The sequence below is a fragment of the Haemorhous mexicanus genome, chromosome 11 (genome assembly GCF_027477595.1).
Source record: "Haemorhous mexicanus isolate bHaeMex1 chromosome 11, bHaeMex1.pri, whole genome shotgun sequence".
NCBI classification, from domain to species: Eukaryota; Metazoa; Chordata; class Aves; order Passeriformes; family Fringillidae; genus Haemorhous; species Haemorhous mexicanus.
In genome coordinates, this window is record NC_082351.1 from 1,364,591 (window position 1) to 1,389,403 (window position 24,813).

At 42.1% G+C, this 24,813-nt stretch overlaps 1 long non-coding RNA gene across 1 annotated transcript; it reads right to left on the minus strand.

The window, feature by feature from the left end:
* Positions 1-1,631: 1,631 nt before the first annotated feature.
* On the minus strand, positions 1,632-23,677 carry LOC132332089 (uncharacterized). The gene is made up of 2 exons (XR_009487788.1): positions 23,423-23,677; positions 1,632-6,043 (listed from the first exon to the last, which is right to left on the minus strand). It is a non-coding gene; the product is annotated as an uncharacterized LOC132332089 (long non-coding RNA).
* Positions 23,678-24,813: the final 1,136 nt, after the last annotated feature.

The window sequence follows — 24,813 nt, forward strand, 5'->3', positions numbered from 1 at the left end:
TTCTCTTCCAGGCTTGATCTGAGCCAGGCTGAAAGCAAGTTAGAGGCAGCCTGCCCTGCCCTCAGATGCACACAGGTGACTGTACCTTAAAAGACTAAAAAACCCAAAGCAATAACACTGTCTCTTTGCAAACATTGAGGAACAGCTTCTTCCAGGATAATTTTACTGCCACACCAGGAAAGATGTGGATCTCATTTCAGCACTGAGCCATTACAGTCCCACTTCTTCATGCACTCTTTGAAACCATGGGCAGGTCCTGGTGGATGAAAAGGTAAATCCTGCCAGTAATAAATACTGAATTCCATAATCGTCATGTTAAACATGAATTCTTGCAATAGAAAGTGTTGTGGTGTGGAGTTATATCCTGTCCCTTAGCTGTGACTACTTCCTCCTTCCCTTCCCCCTGCCCTCTTCCTAACTGCTGTCTGTCAAGTTCCACATTCCAGCAAGGGCATCGTGGGATTGGCAGAAGTTCAAAAGATGCTTCTCAGTCCTGGGGTCATTGGCCTGTCCAGGTGTCATTGTCCCCTGAGACCCTCCCCCTCCCACCTGGTTGGTGGCTCACCTATCCTCTCCCGCCCACCTCCCTGTGAGTTTAAAAGGTGCTGGAAACTCGCGGTTGGGGTCTGTTAGAGCTGTTACTGAGATTCAGAACTGTGTCACCTTGGAATAAACTCTGGATTTAACTCTCCGGCAGAACCTGCTCTCTTTCTCTTCAACATCACCTGAACTTTTTCCACTAGAGGAAAAAGTTTCTACTTCGCATGGGCTCATTCTGAGTGCCTAACTGCAACTGCCAGCGAGCCAAAGGTGTCTCTGAGGTGAAACATCCCCAGCAGTTACCTATAGCTCGGTGCACTAAGGCTGGACGAACACAGGCACGCTCCACTCAGCAATAATAAGAAAGCATTTCAGAAATTCTACCCCTAGAATGTCCCTACAGTTACATTATCTCAGGCAGCTCTGGCTGATAACAGCTGATAACAGCTGGCAACAGCTGCTGAGATAAGGTTGTATAGGCAAAGTAATTAACATTAAAGTACAGGTGCCAACTTTTCAGACCAACTTGTGGATCATGAGAGTGGAAGTGCAAAATTTGATCCTCAAGAAATCTCCTCTTTACTTAATCTTATTTACTCAGGATTGCATTTAACAGTCCTGGAAGACTGAAAACCAATGATGCAGAAAGCACATGGTAATTTATTTTGCAAAAATCTTTTTAACAGGTTTTGGAAGCCACAGCTGGATATCCAGCAGAAATTAAATGAAATTTGTACTTTATTACATGACTGCATAAAGTTAGGAAGGACTGGAAACAGGTTATGGTACCTTTAAAAATTTCTCCAGCTGTCACATTGTTGATTCATAATTATTTTTCTGAAATGCTTTTAAGCATAATATTCAATATTTCACCATGAAATGCAGTCATTCTTTCTTAAAATAAGTCATGTTTTTATCTATGATTTCTGCATTTATGTGCATGATTTATCATGCACTGCATAGATGAAAGAATTCCACACCCCTTTCCTGTACCAGATGGACTCAGTTCCAGTAATTACTATTTCAGGCTAGTTACTTTTTTGCCTTCATTTTGCTGTAGGATAAATGAAAACACAGGGAATGGTGGAAAATGGAATTTGGCCTGCTGAGCCAAACATTTGTTTATTGAACACAATTCAGAAGGTGTTACTCCATTAGAAGAAGCTTTGTTAGTGCGTATCAAGAGCAAGAATTTAATATTACTTGAGAAGAGGCTTTGCCTACCTGTGGTTTTAAAATGAGAAGTGAAGCAGTTTGAGAAGCCAAACAAATATTAACTGATGTGCCATTATTTGGGCATTGATGATAATGTGCCATTATTTGGGCATTGATGAGGAGTTTCCCAAGGTGTTCAGGACAGGTGTGACCTGGAGCTCCAGGCTGCTGGGACAGACGTGTGACGTTCGTGGGTCCGAGGGATCCTGACACTGACTCCAGTGGGGCTGAGGGTGTTAATGCATTCCTGCTTTCCTCGGGTTCAAACGCAGTTCAAGTCACCAGTGAAATCCTGAGGTGGTCTCTGGCAGAGCACATTTGTCCAGATCCAAAGCCACAGCGAGGTTTGGCTACTCCACGGTCAGAGCCATGTCCAGAGGCACCTCAGGACTGGGCCCGGGTCACCCATCCCACCGGGAATCGCTGCCCCATCCATCAGCAGAGAAATAAATCCTCTTCCACAGGTGAAACACATAACAGCTCAACCTCTCTGGAAGGCTCTGCTTCCTCCTGAGGAGTTTGGAAATGATGCCTGAAATGTTGGGGTTTTTCAGAACGTCTTCGAAGAGGAATTTTAAAGATGTTGAAGACAAATAATCCAAAGGTCAAATTCTGACTATGGTGTTTTCACTTGAGCTTTTTCATTAATTTTAATGAGCTCAGAATTTAATTTTTTATTTTGTTTTTGGTTTTATTTTCCCACATATTCCAAGCAGAGTCATTATTGATCCAAATTGATACAAGATATAACAAGGAAAGAGGAAAGTAGTAATTCTTCACTAAAAATTGTCTCAAGAAACAATGTAACAATGATGTAACTATGTATTAAAAATAAGAGTAATTGCAAAAATACTAACTCGTGTATCTATTTAAAATATATTTCTTTAAAAATCGCAACACCCAACTTAAATACTGAGTAACTGGACAGGATGAAAAAGCTTTCTTTTTTTGTCCCACACTAGTTATTCTGAAATATCAGATGATATCAGATGAATTCCAGAAAGTAATTCCCTTCCCTGAAATTTAGAAATATATTAAAAATTTTAAAGTACATTGCAGAAAGGTAACACTGAATTCATTCAAAATATTTCACCCTTGAAAATTCTGCTCTCAGAACAGAGCATGGAGGTACCAAGAGACGTACTCTGTCCTGAAGAACAAATAAAGATAAATCCTCCTGCTGCCTCCTGTGGTACCTTTGCAATGTGCATAAGCAAGTGACCAAACAGACAAAATTTCTAAGGCTTTCTCCACCCCTCACAGTTCCTCATTCTTTCTTCCTCAAATCAGCATGGTTCAAAACTGGAAAAATAAGTCAAGAAATTAGAGGTTTCTGAGATGACCAGCACAACTGACATGGTGAGTGCTCATTCACATGGATGCTTTCCACTTCTTTGTCAGATAGTTGGCAACTCTCACCTGCCTCCTTCCCTCTTAAATATTTCCTTCTCCAAATATTTGGATATTAACTCCCCAAAAGCTTGCAAGAAAGTGAGGGTTTCAGCTGGAATCTGTTTGAGGAGCTGCACCAGGAGCTGCTGTTCATTTCCAGAGAGGGGAACATCAGGAGTATTTGATCAGTGCAGCCCCAGCTCTCCCCTTGTCTGGAGCACAGCAAGGGAGCTGCCTTTGGCTGCTCCATCACCCAGAAGCTGTGCCCGTCCTGCCCAGGGAGGGGAAAGAGCAGGACCCTGGAGCTCATGCTTTAAAACCCACTGCAGACCAAAGGGAACAAGAAAGCTTTTGGGATCTCTCCTTATCCCAAAGCCAATTAAGGAATTTTCTGCGGCCACTGAGGTTGCGTCTTGGTGGTTTGGAGCATTTAGCTTATGTTGAAATATGCCAGAGTATGTAAATTACAAGTTTACTGCAAACAATGTAAAGAAATGGCAAGAACCTGAAAAGCAGCACTAAGTAAAGCATTAAAATACTGTATTTTATCCCAATTCTAATGCTTGCATGAGCTAAATTAATTCTGTGATTTTTCTATGATGACTGTCTCTGAAGGGATGTTTGAGTTGAGGGAGGTGGGAAAGAAACAGATAAAAATACCAAATCATTGCTCCTCACTTCTGTTTTTAGGACTCGGCAAATAAGTTTATCTCGGATATTAACTGACGAGTGTGTAGGATTGCCTGCAAAATCTAATGAGACTTTAAAGTGTTCATGAATATATAAAGCAGTAAGAAAATCCCTGTCATTTCCCAGTGAGAGACTTGGATGCTGTCTAGTTCTACATGCTATAATTTTTGGGAAAATATTTTTTTGCAAATGATGGGAAGTCAGTAGTTACAGTTACTGCTTGCTGTTGACGTTAGGTGACTGTTCATATGCCCAGAATACCACCTACCTCAGCTAAATGAAATCTTTATGAAATTAACAGAATGCGGTTACAACATGGCTATAAGAAAAAATATTAACATCAAATTTTGGATTATAATTGGAAAACTGACCTTTGGAAAATATGTTACCACTGCGGTCCTGAACTGTACTGTAAAATGACAACTTTAAGGAGTGAAAGAATGACTGTATTATGCAGTTTATAAAACGCAGCAAATACAAATAATTATACTCTTTATGCTTCGCTGGAATTCTAAATTAAAAAAACCTTGAGGCTTTCTATGGCCTTCCTCTTGTGAAACCATTCATATTATTTTCAGTCTTCCAACTTCTTGGAAGTGTCTGTCAAACATTTTAAAGCACTTATAGTACACCAGATTTGTCTGTCATTACACGGGCAATCTCCGTAGGCCATTGTGACAGGTAATGTAAATAAAGATTTTCCTGGAAACATCTCACAGCAAGATTATTTCAGAGCATATCAATGTTTCTTTTTTGTTGTTGTTGTTAAACAGCAGATTTGATTGAAAACCTTGACATCAGAAGTCCCAAAATGCATCGCAGCAGAAAATTTTGAGAAGCTTCTACAAGATCCACTTTGATACCTCCTGGTTTCTTTTGGCTCTGTTACTCTTTAGACTTCTGCCACTCGTACATCTTTGTCAGCAGTACTGGCAATTTTCTTTGCTTTTGGTCCACTGCTGTCCTCCCCAGGTCAGTATTTATTAATGTGTGTTGCTGTATGCAAATAAAGCTTTATTTGCATTTCTTAACTATCAGGTCATTCTTCTATCATTAAACGGAATGTCATTTTCCAATAAAAACTCAAAGATGCATAGAAAAATGTCATCCTGTTGGTATTTTTTGTTCTGGCTTAATCTCAAATATTCAATATCTGATTTTTTTTTCTGATGTGAATGCTCAGTTGTAGTTTTGCTTCTCATTGTATACATAAAAATTCCTTTTCCTTAGAAAATTTTTTGATTGGTAGATCAATAAATAGACTTCTACAGAGTTAAGTACAACTATATTGTAGTTGTGTTTAACCCAGTTGTATTAAACTACCACCTGATGGAGAATGTAGAACTCAAAGCATTTAGCCATGTCTTTATTTCTAAGACATTTGGTTCATTCTCAGTATAGAAAAATGTAGAGAATTAGAAATGCTGCATCTTCTTCAGTTTGTCAGTGACTGACAACTGAAATTTAAATCCCAGAGGACTGAGAGAAGCAAGAGTGTTGGTAAAATAGAATTAAAAGAATACCAACAGCAATATGGAATGTCTAAATGGGGGGATATCCTTTTGGTTGTGTGAATGAAGCTGGTAAAACCCTTCCAAAATTTAAGCCACATACAAGGATTACCAAACTCTCGCAAGAGTTTGTGCTAAAAATAAAACTAAAAGCCTCCCCAGTTCTGAGGAGATGAAAAAACAATTTTTATTCAAATACTACTTGTGTTTCAACACAGTGTCTTAAGACTAGGCTTATTTAATTATAAATTAAATGCAAACTAAAAATCATCAGAATAAATGTGTTATTTTTTTGAACTAAGCATTCTGGATTGGTTTGTTTCCAGTTTTTTGGCTTAGTTTTTCATTTTGCTGGGAAAAAGAAATAGGTCTTGTTACACAGTGACTCAAAATGATCCAACTCAGCCCAAAATTTTTGGGGCTGGCCAGAGAAATGAAAAGAATGAAGTATTCACACATCTGTATTTTAAATACTGCTGGTGTAAACTGAAAGTCTGAGTCAAGGCTCACTTGTAGAACGATGAGTGAGAATCTTCTGGACAATCCTACAAACATTTTCCCCCTTCTTTTTGACAGCCATGAAATAAAGCATGGAAATTGGTGCTTCTTGATGCATGGCAGCCGTTCCTGGCCCAAACCTCTGGGGTTTGCTGCACGTAGTGAAGGTAATCCACTGCAAAAACAATTCCTGTGTCCTAGGAGGAAATGATACGATGACAAAGCTGGTTATTTTTCACAGTTTTATGTTGATCATTACTGCTCCATTCAGAATCCATCCTTCCTCTGTCATCCATCCCATCCCCTCAGGGGATGCATTTTGCTGCAAAACCACCTTGACTCTGCTCACCTGCAGGACAACCTCCCTTGGACTTCCATCTTAGCAGAGCAGCTATTTTTCTCTCCTTCTTTTAATTAAAATCTCCACGTCAGTAGCATGTATTAAATCAAGTTCCATTACAAGCCCAACTTTCAAGAGTGCATTTTTTAAAGCAGCTCGTATTTTGTCAAGCCTAATTGCTTTAGTTCTAGGCAATATTAGTTGCAGAACAGCCAGTAATAACCTTTAGTCCTGGCAAATTTTCTCTCTACCAGAACTCAATCACATAACATAAACAGCTATAAAAGCAGGCTTTTTAAAGCTTTATTCATAATGTGTAGCACATGCATGTGGCAGTGTATATCAGATCACAACACTGAAGGAAATATGAGATTTATCCATGATGTAAGTTATGCCAACATATAGTAAGCTGAGAGCATTAATTTGAATTTACCTACATTAGAAAAGAGAGGGGGGAAAATGACATGCTGCTTTATTAGTGCAGGCTTTCCCAATTTAATATTAAAACCCATTTCTTGCTCCATGTGTGTAGTTGCTCATGACACCACGCTGATGATGCAGCTCAGTGCAGGAAAAGCACACCAAGCTGTGGACAGAGAGGATCGAGGTGGTCCATATGAAGAAATGCACCCTCAGGGTCCGTGGGGAGGAAAAGAGATTTTGGCTTTTGGGTATGGTGGCAAGAAGAAAGCTGTAAGGACTGAAAACTCAGAGTGAAACTCAGGATGGCCCCCAGAGCAGCACATGCCCAGGGGCTGGGGAGTCCCAGCCTCAGACATACCTGGGAGCACTCCCGAGGTGCATAGGCAATGGAAAAGCCGCATGTTGGCAATTCTGGCTGGCTGGGTGTCCCACAGCAGTCTGCGTTATTCCCAAAAGCCCACGTGTAATTTATGGGGTGTATTTACAAAGTGTCTCTGCCTTAAGCCACTGAATTTGTTAATCCCCAGAGATGAAGATACAGTCTTCATATGGTAAGCACACGGCAAGGATTTAATACCAATTTAAATAACACTTAATCTGGTATATTTTGAGCCAGTCTGTTAGAGGAATATGCCTTGCAGACAGTTTTCAGCCTGTCTGGTGGTCAGTGAGAAGGAGTTTTCTCAAACCCTCTACCACCACACTATCCTCTCCTAAAAGATGGCTCAGGAATAGAGGGGGAATTGATTCCATTCTGTTGTTTCACTGCTTTTGGTTTTATTCATAAAATGATTTACAAACACAGAGAGAACAGGAGCGAAATGGTCTGAAATGCTGCAGTGCACAAGGACGTTACTTTGAGAGCAGTCAGGTAAATGTGAAGCAAGTCACTGGGACTTTAAGAGAGAGAAAAGGCTAATAATGAGCTCTATTTTGTATTTCCATGTAGTCCAACTCACCGAAGAGCACTATATAATAAAGAATCTGAAAGGTGGTGATGGAACTTTCCTTGTGGTTTATAAACTCCCCTAAATCAAAAATGCACCGTTAATTTCACAAGGACCGGCTGCAGGGAGGCGCCAAAGTGAAAAACTGCAGCACTGGTGTGAGTACAAAAAGGCCAAAATCCTCCAGAAACAGAATCTTCTGTAGGACCGTGACGTATTTCACCAATAAGTTTGCGTAGCTCAAGCTGAGTTTTTCCAAAAGGTAATACAATCCTTTTTCAAAGGGTGCATTGCCAAGTGCAATTATTTGCGAGCATTTGAGAAGTTCATAGAAACATTATGCATACAAATTCAATTTGAGGAGTTTTAGGAAGTCCAAATTCATTAGGGAAGGCTGATCACAACTGAAAAGCAATTTGTGACTCTGTCCAGCCAATTTATGAATGTTTTGCAAACCTTGAAGTGAAATGCTTTCTTTAGTAGTTACAAGAATTGATCAGTACCCGGTGTCTTGGAGTTTATATAAATACTGTACAATTATTTACATAGAAGAAAAATATTATTATGTAACTTAAATAAGTTAAGTTTCCAGGTTATTTTCAAAGTAAAATATGGGTTTGTCATTCTTGATGCAAAATTTTCCTCCTCAAAACATATTGCAGTAGATATAAGGGACAGTGTGTAAAAAAAAAAGGAAATTATGTATTTTCTTTCTGGAAATCTTCCTAAAGAATTGCCATGGAGACAAATTTAACTAAATTTAATATCTCTGTTAGGGACTTCATTTCTGTTTGTAATCTGTTATTTTTATTTGTAGTTATTTCTGTTTTGGAAAGAAACACTAAATGTCATTTAAAGATGAATATACAGCTAAATAAAAACCCCAAATATCCTATTAAAGTATGGTTTTATATAACATAACTGCACTAATTTCTTGAAGAAGAGTCAGTAGATTCAGGATTTGTCTGCATACCAGATAACAGGACCCCACAGAGTTCAAAACTGTACAAAAAGAGGTGGCTTTATTTGTGTTATTTACATTGCACACTGCCTTAACCTGCAATTACAGAAAAGGTTTTTTTAGCAGAGACCACAGTAAGCGGAAACCACACTGAGCTGTGCCAAAAAAACTGCTGCCTGTTCCAGTTAATTACTAAACGTGTTTCTCCAGTGCAATTTTATCTTTAAGGCAAATTTTCAAATTAGCAGCTTGGTTTTATCCTGATAAATCGTCCATGATATCGGCCCAGGACAGGCCCCACTGATAAAAGACAGGGACACCACAAGGGAGGTGAGAGCAGGAGGTTTGTAATTTCTGGCTGTCCTAAAGCAACTTTCCTGACTCTGCAGGTCCTTCCCCACCAAGCCCAGTAGTGCCCAGTAAGGCCCAGTAACCCCAGCTGGGCACCAGGAGTGCAGGTGGAGCAGGGCACTGCAGCTTTGGTGCTGCCAGGGGGTGCTGGTGTTGGCTTGGACACAAACACCAGAATTTTCAGATGTATTTTAAATTTCTCATGAATGAGATTTCAGGTGTATTTTAATGACTTTCTCATGAATGAGATTTCAGGTGTATTTTAAATTTCTCATGAATGCTGAGGGGATATCCTCAGTTGTAGCTTCAATCCCTCTCTTGACATTGGCTGAATTATTCCCACTCTATTGTGGTGTTAATAATTCCAAGGTTTAGAGCAGCAAGATGCCTGAAAGAAGAAACTGAAGAAGCTGCAAATATAGACCTGGAAAAAAATAAAAATGTATTAGCAGACACTGAGAATGTTCCAGCAGTGTTAAACTAGAATTCAGGTGTAGGCTTGGATGTTAAAAAGCCCCAGAATACAGAAATGCTTGGATTTGGGCAGGTCCTGTGACCGTGTTTTCTTGTTTTCCTCTATAAAATGTATCAGGAAAAAGTCAGGCATTTTGTACAGCCACAAAAGGTATTGTGAATACAGCAAAATGTGAATACAGCAAAGTGTGTAAGTGCAGGTTTAAATCCCCTCAACTGCTCACAGAATTTACAACAATCCATTTGTTGGATCCATGGGATGACAGTAGACACAATTGCTACAACAACACCCTACGTTACTTTATTTTAAAAACTGAAGTTAAATTTTGATTTCATTTTCCAAAATTGACAAACTACTGCTCTGGACTAATTCACCAGCCTCTTTCAATTCCAGATCTCAACCTGTAAATTCCAGCAGGCACATGAACCCGACTTTCAATGCCTCTGGCCACTGCTATGGAAATACAGAAATAAATAGCAGAAGTAGTGGGGAAACCTGTCCTTATGGAAGAAAAATGTGACATCCAGGAACCAATGCAGCTAGACAACACAACTGCAATAACTACAAGTGAGATGGTTCTGTAAGTAGGTATCATCTGGGAAACAAATTAGCAGAACTTGAAAACAGCTGGAATAGATATCAACATAAAGCTCAACAATGCATTTGAAAACAAACAAGATTCCAGCAGAAATATCATGGAAATTAAAGACTGGAAGCAACACTCTAGTATTGAATCATGAAGGGATCAATTCAGTTAATATATAGGATTTGTTATTTTTATTCCATTGTATCAGTTTACTACCTATATTTTGTCTAATAAAATGATATATTAAATTCAGAAGACACATTTGTACTGAAGCATGAAAGACTGAGAAAGAGAAAGATCTTGATTAAAATCATTTACTATTTTTAAAATTGAACCTTCTAAGTCTGCATATAATAATAAGCATTACTGTCATTTTAGCAATAATAAATTGCTAAATAATATATCACAAAATAAATACAGTTCTTACAGGGCCTGGTCCAAAGTTCATTTGCCTCCTGTTAATAATAGGGAATAATAAATAGGGGGAAAAACCCCAAACAACTTTCTTGTCAGAATGAACTGTGCTTACTGGAAAGACATTCAGTTGAAATGGGAAAAACAGGCTGCATGTTGAGATACACAAAATGCAGAATATGGGATTGTTCTCAGCCAGATGTTTTAAATATACAAGAAAATAGCCAGTTTGGGGTTAATTTAAATGTCTTCTTACATTGATCCATATTTTTCATAATGCATAATACAACATATTGTCATAGTATATAAACATTCATGTATTTCTGCAGTTGGGACATGAGGATTTTAGCACACATTGCATTACCAGGGCACTATTTTAAATCTATTAACCATTTTGAAAAGGTAGAAAATCCCCTTGCACCACCACCACTTCCCAGACACATTTCTCAGCAAGTTCTTTACCTTTTCCTCCCTTTCCCTGCCGAGTTCCCCACCTCAGGGGATGGACTCAGGGTCTGAAGGATGTCAAGTATTCCTCATTTAGGACCTGACAAAGCCATCGTACAGACTGACCTCCACCCTCATTTCCCTTGCTCTTTCCTTTAGTTTTGGAGGCAGGATTTATCTCAAAGCCATGTTTGAGCACACTGAGAAGTTGCTTCTTACTGCCCCCCCCCCCCCCAGTGAAATGTCCCCACTTTTCTCCGTGGTCTCAAAATGGAACTTTTCAGGGATCTACAGGTCGTGCTTCTTTTCAGAAGGTAGCAATCCCTCAGAGCACTGCATGCTGAGCAGGAGCTGAGAGCTCAGAAGGACTGGGAACTCACAGCAATGCCATGAGGAATCTTCACCTGCAGAGCAGAGGGAGGCCACAGGGCCAGGACTACTCAGCACAACCACCTCCTCTTCCCAGAGTGGATATTCCACCTGGGAGCACCTTCCAGGAATCTCCCCACTCTGTTATCTCAGTGACTCTGAGCTTTACGAAAACTAACTCTGCAATGAAATAAATAAGGATCTATTTTTATTATAAAAAACAATAGGAATGATTTTTTTTTCCTTTGGGAAACAGAAAATCTCTGCTATATTTTCATTTAGACTGCATAACCATCTCTTCTTTCCATCCTAATTATTATTGTGTAGTCAAAATTATCCATTTCACAGAATCATAGAATGGTTTGTGTTGGAGAGACCTTAAAGACCATCCTGTTTGTGGTCATTTCTACTCCACTGCTGTTTGTGCTCCTTAAAGCAACTTTCCCTCCTGCAGCACGGAAGCTGCATGACTGTGGTTTGGACCTAAATCCCAAAATTCTCCCAAAATTTGGCACTGCCTCAGAGCTTTTCAGTGTTTCCTTTACCACAGCTTGGCATTTTCATCATTTGTTTTCTCCATCACTACTGAATTGGTCCTACAGTTTGAAATTAGTCACTTGCTCTTTAGAGCATGCCACAATTCCAAGTAGTTAGGCATTAAATCAGAGGTTAGTTATTCTTTGCAGCCCTGTGAGGGAGCTGAAATATTTGTGACAGACCTCACAAAGAATGACCCATCTTGTGGACATCAGGGAAACACTTTCAGGTGAAACACCTAAATTTTGGCCAAGCAGGAAGCATGGCCACTCTTTGTGTCTCAGTATTATTCTAACACTAAACTCACAGAACTTGGACTATGGCCCCACACTTGCAACAAGGAGCTGTTTCAATTGTCCTAAGGCTTTTCTAGCAATTGATATCAAATAAATTGTCTCCCAATAGTCAAAGTTCTTTGTCTAAACTACTTACTGTAAACTGTTTACTTACCAGAGCTTTTCTGCAGGTAGGATTGCATCTGGCACAGAAAGCACCCAGCTCATGTTCTTCAGAGAGGGAAAACACATGTCCTGGAGTCTGCTCTAACCACAGGAGTTCTCATTGGAGCTGTGTTTACTCCAGCTGTGTAACTTTTGGGGAGTGCAAAGATGCAAAACAGAGGATGTGCTGGGCAAGGAGCTGACGGAAATGACAGCTGTGTGTAATCTTGGAATTGTTCATGGCTGAAAGTATCTGTGTGTCAAATCTCTGGGCATCATGTTCTGTACCAAGAAATAGATATCTGAGAGAAGAGAATTGTGGCTGAATTAGGATAGTAAAAATCAGCCCACTATTTTGCACTTGGCCTCCCTGGGTTGTAGGTGCAAGAGAACAGGGTCCAATTTCTCTACAGAAAATCTTTTACTTCTGATGCTGCTTTATTTTGGTTTCACATGACAGACACTACTAATTCAGTGAAGGAGTGACCCTTAGACCCTGTTTCTTCTCCCCAGGGGAGCTCCAATCAGTCAGATTCTTCTCTGCCTTCCTTGCTACCAGTATATTTCAACTGCTTTCCCTAATTTTTTCTGCTAATTCCCATTTCCTTCATAATCACAGGCTTTTATGTGACTTGCTGGCCAAGCGATTTTCAGGGGAACTATAATTGCCACAGGTCTTAAACATTAACCCTGCCAGGTGTCAGTGCTGGGACTGCTTGTGCATTTGATTAATGACACCAGAGCAAAAAAATTAGTTTTTAATTGACTGTAGTGTTTTTCTTCTTGTCCAAGTGCTCCTGAAACAGTCAGATGATCTGGAACAGAGGTTCCTTGGGAGAAAACACCTGAGATGGCATGCTGAAATATAAGAAATATGAGCTAAAATAATGAAAAGTAGAAGGTCTCAGAAGCCCGAGATGCATTGACCATTTTACATGTGCAGAAATCTCAGCAAGTCTGAACTGTTCTCAGCCTTGCTGCCTGGGTGGATGTCACACCCTTGGGACTAAAAGCTCTGAATGTAATCTCTCTCCATAAATAAATGTGCACAAAAATTAAAGAATAAAAACACAAAATTGCAGAATCATAGAATAGTCTGGGTTGGGATGGACATTTTAAAGACCATCTAGTCTGACTCTCCTTGCAATGAGCAGGGTTATCTTCAGCCAGACCTCTTTGATATTACTCATAAAAGTAATCTTGATTTATTCATTAACAGGATGGTGTTTTATCTGGCTGGGGAAAGCCACATGGCTGCCTTTGGCTCTGACAAGGCTCAATCAAGGCACAAGAGGACAAGGAACTAATTTCCCAACTTATCTTCAAGGGCTCAGTTTACTTGCTAGGATGGCAGCACACACAGGACTGAGCTCCCAAGTTGCCCAAGTTTTTTTGGTGTCAATAGACAGAGAGGTCTGTATACCTGTTGTTCTCTTTAAGCATTTTTTTGATCAGAAAGTTAATTTTTTTTATAAGCTGGTCAAGAGGAGGCGCCCTCCTTCAAAAGGAGAAGTGTCTGAGCATCCATCAGTTACAAGAAAACAGTTTTAGGAGCTCTCCCAAAGCCATCAGTTGTAAATAAAATACAAGGTTTAAGCACACACATCTCCACAAGCTACTGCTTGACTCGTATAATTTAACAAGAGCTGTTGGAGAGGGATTTAAGCGAACAACTCAAGTCAATCTTCAGGCAGTCCCAGAAAAATCACTCAAAAAGGCAGTGGTTTAAATCCATTAATGATTAGATTCTGCTGAATATGTTAGCAGCTTCTTTTCTTTGTCAGTTAAATATGGGGGATGTTTCCACCAAATTCCACTGTCCCAAGTGAAAGAGGAGTGGAGAAAAATAAGAACAGGGTATTGCCAGGGCCTTGCTGCCCTCTTTTTTAGGTGTCTCAATTGCTAAGTCAGATGAATGTGAAGTCAACAAACACAGGCTCAAGACAGCTCAGCTACTGAAGAGTATAAACTGAATTAAATCAGTGGGGGTGAGGTTTTCTCAAAGTCTTCCCTTTCAGCACAGCAGCCCAGCACAGTATTTTAAGTACTTTGATAATACCTTGCAATCTCCCTGACTACAAGAAGCACCTGTCCAGCTCCCACTCCTGGCCTGTCTTCAGTGCTGAAAATTCATGTTTCTCATGGGTTGTTTTTGGGTTGTAAGATATAAAATTCAGTTTTGCTGCTAGAGTATAAACACTCAGGATAATTCTGGAACACATTTAAGGTTCTAGTTTATTTATACTTGTGAATGCTTTGTTAACTTCCAGCCTTTCAAGACACAATTTCTTCAAAGTCCCTGTTCTTGAAAAATCACTCTCCAGGTGACAGAAATCACTCTGGGGGTATGAAAAAAGCCCAGTGAAACAAAACACAATTGAAAAAGAGGTGCTAGAATGGAAGCCAGAACTCTGTTTCTTAATGATAGCAAGCACTTAGAATGATGGTTACAATAAGTGTTTGTTTGAGATACAGTTATTATATATTGCCTAAATATTTAAGTTAGCCAAACCTCTGATCAATTGAAACAGAGCCTATAGAAGCCAAGAAGCTGGAGCTAAACTGTTGGGGCGATGTGGAGCTGGCATTAGCACTGAAGCAGGAACAGAGGTAGTGGGAGGCACACAAAACCACAAAAAGTGATCTCATGTCTTTAAACTGTCCAAAGAATCATAATAATAAAGTTCTAGATGAGTGTTGAGGGGACACATGCCATTTCAATGAAAATAGAAATAATTTTAAATGACATTTTGAAACATTCCATGGAAATGTATTTGAAATGTAATATGGGGACTCCAATAAAGAATATGCTTTTAATACATTGCAGATTATATGTGATCATCAGTTTAAGACTTCCCCTCCACAAGCAGGATAATTCAAGTAGACATCCAGCCTGTCTCTACAGTTTGCATTGCCATCCTTTCAAATGCAAACTCTGATGTTTCTTCATGGCTGGAGAAACACAGAGAAGGTATGGTTTTAATTTTTCAAACTCCTTTGCAAATAAGCTTAAACATTTTACAGTTAAAAGGACAGAATTTACATTTGCTGTGTCTGGTCAGTTTTAAAATGGTATCTGTTATGAATCATGTTCACTTTTAAAGTTCATTTAACTTGGCTTATGGTTTAGTTTAAAAAAAATGTTATGCATCATTTGGATCTGCACTCCCAGCCACTATTAGTAATAATAAAGGCGTGCAGGTTCCATCCGATGGCCTTTGTATAAACTTGGATTTCCATAGGAAAAAACAAACAGGATCCACACAGACGGTAATAAATCCCACAGCCTTGTGCCATGTTTGCTGCCAGGAGTTTTAGTCAAGGCACAGCCATTACAGCTCTTTCTGCATCCCTAGCGGGGTGTCTGTGTGCATGGCATTGGGGACAAAAAAAATGCAATCTTGTTAAGCAGAACTGCAGAGAGATTTTTTTGCTTTTGGTCCTAATGAGCAAATGTGCCTGTACAGAGAGATGGAGTCACAGAGCAACGTCAGTGGGACTTAGAGACTCTGAGCATCCTCTCATGCTGAGCTCTTGCCTCATTTCTGCAGCTCCCTTTGTGTTCATTCAGCTCAGCTGAAATAGTTGGGTAACAGAACCTTCCAGAAAGAGAAGAAATGCAGGATTTATCAGATAACTTGCATTCAAGGTGGATTAAGGTCCCTGCATTAGCAGAGACAGCTTCACACAGTGGTGTCACCTCCTCGCGCCTATTTTTCTCTCTCTGAAGGTTATCCCAAGGGCAATGGGAACAACCAAGGTGGAGCCCTGATTTGTGTTTGAGACCTCTGTGCTGCTCTACTTAGGTCATGCCAGCATTGCCCCTCAGAAGTCATCCCCACCCCTCATTTTTAAAAATTAAACAGCAATACACAGGCAGTGGATTTGACATTATCACCCCCAGTGCTCCAATAAACACAGGATGAGCCTCTGCCAAAGTCAGAGGTGGAAGTCAAGGAACAGAGGGGTCCAGAACTCACACTGTCCACTCTTACATCTTACATCTTTTGAGGCCTCCACAACTCATCTTACAATTCCAATTAATGTCTTTTTATCTCACCATTATGTATTTCAAAAGAAGAGGTAAAGGAATCTCCCCCCCAGCTGTTTGTCCACAAACACTTGTAATGATGAAAGCACTTGCCTTCTACTCAGGGATGTTCACAGGCAGTTTTGACATAAGAAAAACAGTGTTCTTGTAATTACATCTGTCTCATAAATACAACAAAACATCCTCTCAAAAAGTCACCACAAGAAATCTAAACATGGTTGTAATGAATAACAAAAATCACTTTTTAGCACTGTAGCTTGTAACCACAAGGAACAACCTACGTTTTCCTGATGCTTTCCTGATGCCCAATGTGATACAGTCTGCAGAGCAGTTCTCTCTGGCTACTATCATGGTCTTAGCTTCTCTTCTCCATCTCCTTTCCATCACTCAGGATAAGGGACCTTTTCCTCACTGTAGCAAGATTGCCCTGCACTTCCCAGCCTCTCCATGAGAAATGTTTCCACTCTTTAAAGCTCTTGACATGCACAGCTCACTGTGCTGTTTAGTCCAGTTCAATAAGTCCATCGTACAAATCCAGGAGTCCAGTGCAAAGCTCAGCTAGGCAGAAAAGATGATGGTGCTAGAGGATCACCTAAAAAATCACTTTTCTGACACAAGGAGTAGTGGTGAAAGCCCTGGGTCCAGTCCCTGGAGCAGATGCTCTGTTGAGTCTCTTAATTCACAGAATTCACAGAATCCTGGGTTTGAAGAGACCTTCAAGATCATCAAGTCCAACCCATGTCCCCACACCTCAGCTAAACCATGGCACCAAGTGTCACCTCCAGTCTTTTTTTAAACACATCCAGGGATGGTGACTCCACCACTTCCCTGGGCAGGCCATTCCAGAACCTTATTAATCTTTCTGTGAAAAACTTTTTCCTAATATCCAACCTACATTTCCCTTGGCATGGCTGGAGACCGTGTCCTCTTGTTCTGTCAGTTGCTGCCTGGAGAAAGAGACCAACTCCACTGGAGCACAGCCACCTTTCAGGAAGTTGTAGAGTGACAAGCTCACCTCTGAGCCTCCTTTTCTCCAGGCTAACAACCCCAGCTCCCTCAGTGGTTCCTCACAGGGTTTGTGTTCCAAGCCCCTCAGCAGCCTTGTTGCCTCCTCTGGATGTGCTCAATTGTCCCAACCTCTTTCCCAAACTGAGGGGCCAGAACTGGACACAGCACTCGAGGTGAGGCCTCACCAGTGCCAAATACAGGGGAAGAATGACCTCCCTTCTCCTGCTGGCCACACCATTCCTGATCCAGGCTAGGAGCCGTTGGCCCTCTTGGCCACCAGGGCACACGTCCGGTTCATGTCCAGCCGGCTGTCACCAGCACCCCCAGGTCCCTTTGTGCCTGGACACTGTCCAGCCTCACCGTCCCCAGCCCAGAGCATTGCAGGGGGTTATTGTGGCCAAAATGAAGACTAGACACTTGGACCTAATAAACTTCATTTCATTGGACTCTGCCCATCCCTCCAACCATTTGAGGTCTCCCTGCAGAGCCCTCCTACCTTCCAAGAGATGGACACATGCTCCCCGCTTAGTGTGGTCTGCAGATTTACTAATGAAAGGTTCAATCCCCTCATCCATGTTGTCAATAAAACCATTGAACAGAGCTGGCCCCAGCACAGAGCCCTGAGGGACACCCCTGGCTGCCAGCTGGATGCAGCACCGCTCACCAGCACTCTCTGGGCCGGCCGTCTAGCCAGTTCTTGGCTCCTCCAAGTCAAGAAGAACCTGCAATGATCAACCAGCCTTAGAGCTTGATGAGAGGACATCATAAAAAGTTTCACAAAAGAATCACAAAAGGTTTCTTAAGGTCTGTGATCTACCTGTTAAACTTTAGAGATGCACCATTTAAGCACCCAGCTGTGGCTGGACCCGCTGCTCTCAGAGGGATTGTTCACCATGTGAATCTGTGATTCCCCCTCTGCAACAAAAGCCTGAATGAGAACCTGCCAGTACCAACCTGGTGAGCTTCTGGCAGCTGCTGGGAACAGAGACAGCAAGGGGACAGCTAGACAGCTAGCTCAGCTCCACCATGGACACCTGTCCAGAGGCTGAGGAGTAAATTGGACAAAAAATCCCAAAAGCCCACCGGGGCTGCATGTATGTAGAAGAGCAGGGTGAGCCCAGCCATGCAGATGGACTTGGTTCAAGAGTAATCACTCAGCAAGCCTGTGCTCCGAAGCATAATCAACCCAAAAAAGAGAAAACCTCAAGTCCTCAGATGGCCAGTGCTAAAGTGTGAAGTATTTCTCTTGTGCCACAATGGTATTTAATAGCAGCACAAATGTTTGCCTCAATATTGCCTTTAAAACCAAAGGTATTTGTGCACTCTGGAAAACAAACCAGAGAACAGGCAATGCAATTAACTCCATTTACTGAGTAGGATAAGGAAGCTTGCCAGGCCTGCCTGAGAAATCCAGAAGTGTAATGGGAATTACCAGCAGTCACCTAATACAAATAGGTAGTGGCTACGTCTTTCCATTTTAAAACTGTCTATGAGCATATTATTTACTGTCAAATAACTTCTAGAGCTATTTCTTGAAAATGTTTGCATGTGAAACACGTTAGGTGTCCATAGTCCTTGGAATCATTTTTTGTGCACGCAAAAACCAACAAGCTCAAAATTTTCCTGGAAACAAAGAAGTTGAATTATTTTATTAGAATTAGTTTTTTGAATGTTCACACCTCACTGCCTATTCTCACAAAGCAAACAGAGCAGGCAGGAGCTCCCTCAACAAAAACCTATTGAGCAAGTGTTGTTTACACACTTCCCTCATTGCTCTGGAAACTTGACTCACTGCTCGGCCCATCCAGAAGCGATTAATGTGGCAAACAAGGCCCTTCACCTCCGTTCCTGGGGCCAAGGCTGCTGGAGGAATTCTGGGGCAGCAGGAGAATAGCCAGGCAGTGCTGCTAAGATGTTGTCCAACCTGGACAAGTATAACCCAAATATATTTGTAGAGGATGTTGAAAGTATGGCTGAGTTTGATATTTAACATATCAAGTATCAAAAGTAAAGATGAAAACCTTCCTTCCATGCACCTGAGGTAACCTATGGGTATGCAAATGGATGCTTAATACTCCAACTCCTTATGTGTTCGAAACACAGACACTTTAACTGTAGGTCTTACCATTTCCAATTCCCAGTTTATGTCAATATGTAAGTAGAAGTAAAAGTAGATTTATAATTGAAGCAAAATAAATATTGCAAGCCTGAGAGATCAGAGGTGTAAATGCATAAACTATTTAATTGCAGAGCCACAGATGTACTCCTGGGTTTTGCAATCCATTACTAAAGGTGGGATCAGATACAGAACAATTCAGGTAATCAGCACATGTCAGACTTTTTCCTCCCCACTGCAACACCAAATCACTGCAGAGAGAGGGTACCTCAGACCCTGAGCGAGCAGGAGCTTTCCTGGTTAAGCATTTAAATTGTGCTTCATCTCCTGGGCATCCTTTGCTGTCCCCAGAAGAGCTGCCAGTGACATCTGAAGTGTATTCAGATATCCAAATAACACTGCAGTTTTGGACAGCCAAAGTGCTCCTCCCCTGCCTTCCCAGGGCAAGGCAGGCTCAGCAGATCCTCCTCTGGCTGAACAGCCCATTTATGTTCCCCACTGTCACACCTGGAGGTGTCCTTCAGCCCCAGCCAGCCCCAGCCTCCCTTAGAAAATGCCATTCAGGTTTCCTTACCCCTGGATGTGCACCTCGGAATATCCAGAGGGAGAAATCCCTGGTGGCTGCCCTGCCAGGAGCTCTGCTCAGGAGTTTGATGCTGTCTGAGCACCCACCCCAATGAGCTGCAGCCTGAGCAGGGAAGGTTCCCCACCTCACCCTAAATCGCACCCTCACCTGCTCATACACACATCGAGCACCGACGGGGGCAAGTTCCTGACCAGTTGTTACTGCAGCATTCAAGAAACAGCAGGAGTGAATTAGGAGGAAGATTTTAAATGCAGAATCCCAGAATGGTTTGGGTTGAAAGGAGCCTTTTACACCATGGGCAGTGAATCAAATCACTGATCACTGGTGTGTCTCCAGAATAAAGGTGAGAGAGACCAAGCATACTCAATGGATTTTTATACATATTCTATTTTCTAAAATCTTTTAGGACTGACCTAACAAAACTCAATCAATAGGAAATAGAAACCCCACATTTTTCAGGATTTCCTTCTCAAAATAGCCAAAGCAGTTTTTATTTCCAGTTCATTCACTTATCTGCCTGACACTTTAGCAACAATTTAAGCAGCCTAGCAAAAACCTTCAATAGAGGACATACAAATTTTAAGTCTGGGGATTAAATCCTCATCTTGCAGAAGCTGCTAAATGAAAATTTCTTGTGCAGTGGTAAAAATTGAAAATATTTTCTCTTATGTAACATTTTATTTTAGAACTTCCAGAAATGTAGTATCTTTTTAGAGGAAAACTCCCTCAAAATATCCACTTTTGGAAGAAGCAGAAACATCTTGCAGTGTTCCAAAAATTACATATTGCTTTCTTCTATGTTTGTTGAAATACACTGCTTTTGAGTTAGGACAAGGATGCTACACTTTGTGACTGGCAAATCACATCTTTTGTCATCCAGCTCTTGGCAATCAGAAACTGTTGTGAAAGAAAAATTATTGAGAAAAAAAAAGTAATTTGTCTCTCAGATTTGGCCCTAAAAGTCATCCAGCTTCATTTAGGCACGGTAAGAAATCCCTGTGCATCTCCAAAGTCTCCATTACTTGTACTCCTGTATTAAAGTGAACATAAGTACTTTCAATAATATTTTATTAGGAATAGAAATCTAAGTATTTCTTCCTTTTATAGTCCTCTATGTCCTGCATTTCAAGTCTTTCTTCCTTTTATAGTCCTCCATGGCATATGAATGAATAGTAGTGGAATGCAAATCCCCACAATGCTGAATTACTGGTGTGCTTCGTATATGATGGAAAACAGGACACAAAGAAAGTTTCACAAAATGTTGACCAGAGACCAGCTTCTGTGTTTATTCAGAGAGACCACACAGAGGGAAGTCCAACCCTTTCCTCACATTTATCCATGGGGCAAGGTGCTACAGCCAGTGGAAAAATGCTAACAGGGAAAAAGCGGAGCTCTCCTGACATGGAAAAGAGGTGAGAATAGGACTAAATGTTCTGCTACAATAAAGAATTTGGAGCAGAATAATCTAAGACATTCTTGAGGGCAGGTTGAATAAACAGGAAGGTTTGGGGTGGTGGTTGTGGAACTCAGCCTGTAAGTACTACCAGGAGTCAGCACTGCAGAACCAGAGGGTTCCTGAGAAATTCCCAATTCCCAGGGGAGAGCTAAAGAGTCATGCAGCATCCAAGGATGTCCTAGAATAGAGACCTGGCCTCTGTGCTTTGCGGTATTGCTCATTTCATCTCCAGCAGGTGTGGAGGGACTGAATCCTACAAGAGACAGGTCCCTGTTACTGCTGGAGCCACCCTGGGCACCTCATAAAGCCAAAGGTCTGTGAGCACCGCCTCGGGGAATGGAGGAGTTCTGTTATCCTCAGACAGGGACATCCTCAGGGCTGTCCCTGTGCTTTGGTCACCCTCTATGTCAGGTGTGAGACACCTCCCTGATCTTTGCTCACACAGGGAGGGCATGAAGAGCTCTGCACTCCCCAAAATGTAGGGAGGAATTGGAGCACTCCATTTAACCCTTTTGTGCCAGTGTCCCTTCTCCTGGGAGCTGGAGATCTTCAGGGTCTGTTAATCCAGGGCACAAAATGTAATTAACAATTCAATGTAAGGAATATCCAAAACTGTTGCTCAGTCTGGTATTTGAAATTAATCAAAATATCCATGGTTTGAACAGTTCCACAGCTCCAGATTTCATAAATGCAGCAGCACAAGAAAAAATTCCCTGAGCTTTAACCCCAGCTGAGACACCAGAACAAGGCAGCACTACTGTGCAGACATGTTTCGGAAAAATTTCCATTGCCTCTAGCTCTCCAGGCTTTTTTCATCTCCTGCTTCTTCATATTACACACTGCCCAGGGAATGGGCACTGCCCGAGGCTGCCAGAGCTCCAGGAGCTCTCAGGGATGCCCAGGGTGGGATTGTTGGGATGGCTGTGCAGGGCCAGGGCTGGGCTGGGTGATCCTTGGGGGTCCCTTCAGCTCAGGACATTCTGGGATTCCATGACTCTATGAAAATACTGAAGGGTTAAGTAGGTTTCATTTTCACATGAAAAATGCATCCAATTCCCTTTTCTGTCTTCCCTTTAACCTTCAGTATTTGCCTTATTTTAAGCACATTACCCAGTAATCACAGCTTGATGGATGTCATCTACTGTAAGTTTGTCAAAACCATGAGCCAGATTTTTGTGTAAGTCATCAATTTCCCCCTGACTTCGGGGAAGATAAGTGGGTTTGGCACCAGCACAGGGTGGGGTTTCCCAGGGGCTCTGTGACCTCAGTTGAGCACACGGGCACACGAAACTCCCCAGCGATGATCACTGAGGACAGGCTCCTGACATGACATTCAGGCACCTAATGAAGGCTCCTCGTTTACAAAAGGGCTCAGCAGCCCGCAGTCTCTGAGTCTCTGAAGTTCAACTTCATGCCCTGTTTTTAATCTGAATTCAGGCATCCAGTCTGATTGTGCTGAGAAGTACAACAGATTGTTTCTAACGAGAGGGCTGGAAGGATGCTGTAATTAATGACAAGCCCTGTGCAGGGGACAAGAGCCTACTGTGAAGTCCCCGGAGCAGAGCAGCAGCCAGGAAACCCTGACCTCCAGAGCTGACCTAACCCAAGCATTAAATGCAAATAAGCACAGAAACAGAACAGCACAAAAAATTATGTATCTTAAAGTCATCTCACAAATGTTCGAATTTATTTCAGATCTCCCTCATAACTGGGACATGAATCCATTTTCTTTTAAAAATCCTTCCCCTGATAGCATATAATTTTCCCTTTAAAAATCCAAACAAGCCGCAAAGCAAACAAGACCCCACCACTTAACACCATGTGACAAGAAGAGTCGGAAGACCACGGGACCTACACCCTCGTCCCTGTCGGGAATTTGTGGGCACCGTCTGTCCTGCTCAATTTTACTGAGCATTACACAATCCCAAACACTGGTTTTTTGGATCACTTAATGGATTAAAATCTGTCAGCCTTTAGCCAAAGAAAAAAAAAAAAAAAAAAAAAGAAAGGAGAAAAGAAAAGGAGTCAAGTGACATATTAGAAGCACTATATTGTTACTAAGTACTTACAGCAGGTTCACTCTGACAGTCTGTCACAACATAATGGGATGTTCTGTCACAGATGAATCACCTAACGCCCTCCTTACAAAAGGGAAGCACTGAATTCGAAGTAACATGACAAGCCATGATTTGCCTCAATCCTCCCAAACATGCTGAAGTGGAATGCAGAAGAGAAAGCCAAGAAGGAAGAGATGAAAGTTTAAGGCAACAACGCAGTGTTTCAAGACAGCACGTGTTTTTCTCCACTGTGCTTGATGGACATGGCATGACTAAATGGCTAAATATGAGGTTAATTAAAAACAAACAGTTCATTTTTAAAAAGTGTCTTATTGACCAAAAATATTATTTTCTCAGGAGCTTGTTACACGAGCGTTATTGACTTGATTGAGCATTATTAGCATGTCAATCACTTCCAGGCTATTTTTATAACCTTGTGCATGTTGTTTTATTGCAACATATACAGATAGAAAAGTAGATATGCACCATAAAGAGCACTGGAATTCACAATCCCTACCAACAATATCTGTTTTGTAGTGTCTGGGGCCATGAGTAGGCTACAGGAGGGTTTTTTCCACTGGAGCAGACAGGAACTGGATAATCACCTCTTTTAGCATTGTTGGGTTGCTCCCTTGCCCTCCCACAGCCAGGGCTGCTCAGTCCCATCCCAAAGCTGTGGGCACTGCCTCACCCGCCCTGGCCCAAGCTGTGGGCAGAGCACAGGAGTGCCAGGGCTGCACAGGAATCCCAGGGCTGTGCAGGGATCACAGGGTTGCACAGGGATCCCAGGGCTGCACAGGGATCACAGGGATCCCAGGGCTGCACAGGGATCCCAGGGCTGTGCAGGGATGCCAGCGCTACACAGGGATCCCAGGGATCCCAGGGCTGTGCAGGGATGCCAGGGATCCCAGGGATGCACAGGGATGCACAGGGATCCCAGGGCTGTGCAGGGATGCCAGGACTGCACAGGGCTGCACAGGGATGCCAGGACTGCACAGGGATTCCAGAGATCCCAGGGCTGCACAGGGATCCCAGGGCTGTGCAGGGATCCCAGGGCTGTGCAGGGCTGCACAGGGATGCCAGGACTGCACAGGGATTCCAGAGATCCCAGGGCTGCACAGGAATCCCAGGGCTGTGCAGGGATCCAGGCAGAGGGAAGGAAAGTGCCCAGAGCTGCAGCAACAGAGGTGCCAGCAGGGCCAGGGAAGTTTCTCCAGTCACTCCCAGTGTGCACAGGGAGAGCTCCTGGACCCTTCCTGGACCCAGAGATGAATGAAGGGGCTGAGTCTGCCCGGAGCAGGCTGAGAGAACTGCTCTGAAGGAATACTGGGGACTCCAGCCAGTCCCTTTCCCTGCCTAGGCAAGATACAAAGAGGAGAAATCCCCCAAACCAGCCTATCTTC